The 6000-nt window shown below is 45.4% G+C and overlaps 1 protein-coding gene across 1 annotated transcript in view; it reads right to left on the reverse strand.

Moving 5' to 3' along the window:
• NPF (neuropeptide F) overlaps positions 1-6000 on the reverse strand; it is a 44137-nt gene extending 38137 nt beyond the window's left edge. The window contains exon 1 of the mRNA XM_019844519.2: positions 5055-6000. The gene's annotated coding sequence lies outside the window, so the exon portion shown is untranslated. The remainder of the gene's footprint in view (positions 1-5054) is intronic.

Consider the following 6000-nt stretch of genomic DNA (forward strand, 5'->3'; position numbering starts at 1 on the left):
ATCAAATGCCGGAATAAAAGTGCCAGCACCGGGTGCGCCGAACGCGCCAGACAGTTTTCCGGAGTAAACGCAAAGAAGGGGAAAATCAATCGCGAATTCCGTCCGCTTTAAACCACGTGCACGATTATTTTTCATCAAGCCTGTTTGCGAAAGGTAATATCCGTGATAAACGAATCGGAACCATCATCGCGCGATTTCAACCGCCGCTCCGTGTCGACGTCAAGCTGCGCGATACATTCCTCTGTCTCCCTCTCGCGAGTCTTATTCGGTATTTCCACAGTAATCTCGCGTGAATTCCGACGGAAGTCTAAATTCATTCTTCAGGCTTCGTGAATATCCAGTTATCCCGGATTGACCCTGCGAAAAGTCGAAGGAAAACCGGCCGCGCGGCCTTCCGCGTAAACGTAATTTTCCTCTTTCTCTCTCTCTCTCTCTCTCTCTCTCTCTCTCTCTCTGCCTTTCTCCATCTTTCTCTCTTCGACGAGCACTTCGTTTCGCAGTTATTCTCGTTTCAGGAGCGAACTAACGGTGCCTCGACGAGGATAAAAGTGTGCTCATTAATCTCGATGGTTCGCTCGCGAGCGATCGAGCGATGACTCGTTACGTAAATTACGATCTGAACAGCAGCACCGCGCGGATTTTGCGGATCGGCTTTGTCCGGACGATCGCACAGCGGAGGAACGAACACGCGAATTGCCTGTACGCCGCGATACATGTACCGCGAGATGTGTTATTTAATTTAATTTATAAAAAGAATGATATATATATATATATAAATATATGGAAGTTATTATTGATATATACGCATATGTGTGTGTACACAGCGACGCGCACGCGTACGTGTGTAACTGCATATTCATACGCGTGTTTTTAGACTCGCGGAGAAATTTTGTACCACGTATCGGTGACATTTGGGGCGTTTTAATTATTTAACCGTCCAATCCACACGGACATGCTGAAATTCAGTGGCGCTAATTGAAGTGCCGCTAAGGCAATTCGCGCGATCCCGTAATTTTCTCGGGCAGTCGCGTGGTTTATTTGGTAATCCGGCGCGCGAATGAAAACGCGGCAAATATTTGCTTAATTCGTCGATTAATGCGAAACGAGTGGCGAAAGAACAGCGTGAAGCAGCGTGACGAAAGCCAAGCGTGCTGCTCGTGGTTGCAAAAATTCGCCAAACGAACTCCGGGCAATCCCTCGATCAGTATTGCCCGGAAATACATATTATAATATTACACGCTTTGACCGTTCCATCGCGATCTGACACATTGCCCGCCAATTAGACACGTCGACAAATATCACCGATGCGGAAGCGTACACTGCGAGCCGAATAACGCGATTCCGACGCACTTGTAAATATTCCGTGTATCGATCGATCGGTGGTGCGATATGCGCGACGTGCGCTTTCACCTTACTACCTGCCGACCTACCTATCTACCCACAACAACCGCCTCTTCCTTCCATTTTCACCTCTTGTCATCGTGTCCGCCTTTGTACTTAGCAGACGAACATTAAAAAGCAGCGATCGCCCGCCTTCGCAATTGCATATCGAGCTGTCGATTGTATCTGTGCGCTCCCCTCCCTTCCCTCTTTCACCCCGTCGCCGGGTATTTACCACATGCATTTCTTTCTCTCTCTCTCTCTCTCTCTTTCTCTCTCTCTCTCTCTCTCTCTCTCTCTCTTTCTCTCTCCTCTACAGTCGCAATGGCATCGCGAACAATAGTGTGGGCGTTTGATATTTGCGCAGTGCCGCAATGTAGAGAGCGAGAGAGAGAGAGAGAGAGAGAGAGAGAGAGAGAGAGAGGGGATGCTCGTGATTTCGAACATCGCCCACGCATCGCGCAACGCCCACCTTCCTGTCTCTCGGTCCGGTGCGAACCGGGATGGCGGAGAGGAATTTCGCAAAATTGAGTTCGCGGCTTTAATGAACGGCCGGGCGTGCTCGATAAACTCGTAACGAGGTGACGTCGCGATGGAACGCCGGTGTGCGCATCGGAAATTTCACGTCGTTAAAGTATGCATCGCAACAATTTATATTTCGCGCTTTGTTCGCGGGCTTAAAAAATACATACCGCCGGACACACCTCCGGCGCTATCGAGCGGCTGCGAAATCCCGTCGCGAATGCCAACGCGGTAGAAATCGAGAATAATTAAATTGAGATCAAGTGGATGTTCCGGGAAAGAAAAAAAATACGGAATATCGAATCGGGGCGGAAGAAAAAATGCTCAAGTCGAGACTGGAGCGGGAATAGATGAGCGAATTAAATTCCGATTCTACACGCGATTCTCGCGGACGCCAGTAGATTGGCAGGTGAGAGAGAGGGAGAGAGAGAGAGAGAGAGAGAGAGAGAGAGAGAGAGAGAGAGAAAGAGAGAGAGAGAGAGAGAGTGAAATTCGAATAGCAAGGCGAGCGAGTAACGAAACACTTCTCCATGCAAAAGGAGCGTTCTTATCGCGCGATGAAAATGGCCCTAATCAGCGCTCCTTCGTCGTTTCTCACGCGTGCACTCCGCGAGTCAACCCGCTAGCGAACGTTCCGTAAAGAATCAAAATCCCCAAAGGACAAAAATACCAGCTGAATCGACCGTCTAGAGAAATCGCGACAATTTTTCGCGAACTATTTTTGGTCGAACCAACCCCCGCGACGCATATTTAATTATCGTAAATGCCGATAATTGCGATGCGCGCCACCGTTCTGCTCGCTGTCGCTTCACGCGTTCGTATCGAGAGCGATTTCACGTGAAATGTAGCAGAACGGATCTCAATTCCTCGAGATCCGCGGTATTCGCGAACACGCGCGAACGAAGATATTCGAGGGGAAAATTCGCGGGCCAAGATCTGTTCCGGACAGCGCGCATCATTCTCTCAGACTCGCGAGCGGAGATATGCCGCGGCGCAAAGAAATATATCCCGTCTTTTTTCGTTCTCTCTCTTTCACTTCAGAGGATTTAAAATGTTATAAAGTGTGGGAGAATATCATTTCCGCGAATGGAGAACGATCCCTTCGGGGGCGAGAACGAAGACGCATCGTGTTACTCCCGCCGTGTTATTCAAATCCGCCAAAACATTTTTTGCAGCGCGGTTTGGAGCGGCGAGCGGCAGAGGAGCGAGTTTCAATGGATTAAATTTCAAATTTCAAATGTAAACAGGCAAAAAAGGCTACTTCTTCTCGGCTCGTTTCGAAATTGACTCGACTGTATTTAGCGGAGTTTTAAAACATAGCGAACGAATTTGCGCCGAGATATTGAAACAAGGAGGCCGCGAAAGCGGATGGAAGGTTGTTACTGTTAGTATTACAGGCTGCCTGCAATAATCGCAAAACAACGATGCAAGCAAATAGCATTAATGAGAATTGAGATTGAAACGCTCCCGTATTTTCGCTCAACGAAATCCGGAGGGACGGTGTAGATTCAATTGTAATTTTTACAGTAAATAAAAGCCTCACCGACATTGTTTCGTTATATCTGTTATGATAATAGCTCAGAGATAAAGATACGACTGATATACATACTCAAGCATGAGTTCACGTGTAATGAGCTTCAAGTATAGGTATATGATTTCCCCGCCCAAATTATTACTTGTCGTAATTTGCAGTCATCATATGCGGAAAATTCAAGCATAGAAAAAAGAATCAATCTCTGTCCCGCGGTTTTTTTCTAACTTAGAAAACGTTTCTCTAATTTTTCGATTTAACTTCATTTAACCGTAATTACACATTAGCCAAATAAAACGAAACGAGCTAAACACACGTTTTGTCATCGTGAAGTGTACAGACCAGCATAATAGCTTTGACATTCCATGCAATTAGGTTATTAGGATTCTTTAATTGCGCGCAGGGTCGATTTATTATTTATTGATTATTCAAAGTAGAGGGAACGATTTTGTCAAAGCGATTCGTCAATAGTAGCTTTACGTTAACATCTAGGAATCTCAAAGGATACGTATGATTAGAAAATACTAGTGACCTTGTACTGAATGTTAAATCTATCATGCCGGTCTGTGTACACTTCATCTTGTCCACACGCAAAATCCGTGGGGACGAGCGAACGCACTTGGTATTCCCTAACCAAAACACGCGACTCGACCTAGAAACGAATCGCGGTTTTTAGATTGTGCTTAATGGGGCAAACACAGAAATCACGTCGCGGCCAATTGTACAGCGGTGCAATTCTTTCGGAATGTGAGCTCTCCTTTCACATGATTTCATTGGGACGCCGATTCGAGAGAGCTTGGCAAAATACGCTTCTTAAAACAATGTTTGTTCTCGAACGCGATTTGCGCGCGAATAACTTTTCCCTGTCGCGGCATCGTGACGGAATCGAAGAACGTGACTCGCGTTGCTCCGTGCCGAGATAAATGTTTATACATGTCTTCATTCGAAGTTTTCGCGACTCGAAATTGAGTGCCTTTTATAAATTGACGTTGAAAATTTTAATATGATTTAGATATTCAATAATGGGGTGGAGGGAGGAAGCGTAAAAATAAGGATGACACTTTTTCATGTCCGATAATGTTGTTCGATAATAGAGATTTTAATTCAAATTCGGTAGAATAATATAGAGAAATAGAAGTAAAACACGCGTCAGTAATTTCAAAACATAGCAGACATAAATTAGCATCCGCAAGACTTGCGTAAAATTTTTCATCTCAAACTCGATTGTTTAATACTTTAGCACGAATATGCATACGTACATAGAAAACACGACGCAAATGTTTGCTTGTGATAGCATGTGTCGTGGCCTTAACAAAGGTTAACCATCGAGAAGTCGCGTGGGCGATGTGTGCCACGTAAACAGCATTCTTCTCCAATATTTTCCGCTTTGACGACGAAATTTGCATTTTAAGCGATCTCTTTTATAAATTAAAATTGTGATGTCACGAACGACACAGAATTGGAGCACACGAGAAAATGAATAAGCGTTGCTGCGAGAGAAATAGAATAGCAAACGTGCTATTGCGCTTGTCTTCCTCTTTAAGACGCGACTGCTCGAAGATTAATGAGATTTCGAATAAGACCCATCAGCGGTAGAACTTTCTTTTCATTTCTCACTCACCGAACCGCTGAACGTCAAGGACGACTCCGCTCGACTCGAACTTGATCTTCTGCTGTAGCTGTCCTCGGCATCTCTCGAAGTCGTAGGAATATTCCTCGTTGATCGCAAAAACCATCAGATCTGAAGCAAAAAGCAGTTTTCTTGATTGATGACAGAGTAGAGAGATAGAGAGAGAGGTGGTAAAGTAGACATATCGATCAGTGCTGAGACTATAATTGAGAACGCGAATGTTCGGTTATATGTTTCTTTTTTCCTTACATTTCTACACCCGTCGAATCATCAATTCACGATACCTCACGACGATGACTGCCATGAGCACAACGCGAATACCGTAAAGTATTACACAAGCAATAACACCAAGCAGTTACACACACGCTGATCGAATTCGCGAAAATAGCGGAAGACATACCGACGACCGACGTCTTCGATGCTCCGCGACAGAATGTTATGTTTGCGAGCGTGTCGAGGACTTATATATTTGTTGATATGTTTTGTCGCTACGTCGAAGAGCGCGCGACTTTGAAGGTCGCGCGTCTTTGGCACTGCCGAATCATGCCGAGCAACTACTGAGTGTGTCTTCAGTTACTCAACTGAGACTCGATTATCGAACAGAAGAGATTATCGAATGCGCATTACGTGCGACGTCAATTCTTTTTCGTTTCTGCAGCGGTCACCGATTACGGTGTCGTAATCGACACATTCCTCTTCGCGTTATGACTTTGTCTTACGTTACTTAGGTTACGTGGAAATTTCGGAGCGACTAACGAAAGCGTTTACCCAGCGCCGTTTACGCGACTCGCTTATAATAATCGTACAAATTAGAGAGGGAAAATTAACTCGATAAGAATTCTATACAACCTCGATGATTCCTGCGTCGGTTCTGCAATAAAAAGAATCGTCGCGATCTTCAGCCGTTGTGATCTTCGATATGCTCGCGCGCCTAGGG

This window comes from Harpegnathos saltator, unplaced genomic scaffold (assembly GCF_003227715.2).
Source record: "Harpegnathos saltator strain DR-91 unplaced genomic scaffold, Hsal_v8.6 scaffold213, whole genome shotgun sequence".
NCBI lineage: Eukaryota > Metazoa > Arthropoda > Insecta > Hymenoptera > Formicidae > Harpegnathos > Harpegnathos saltator.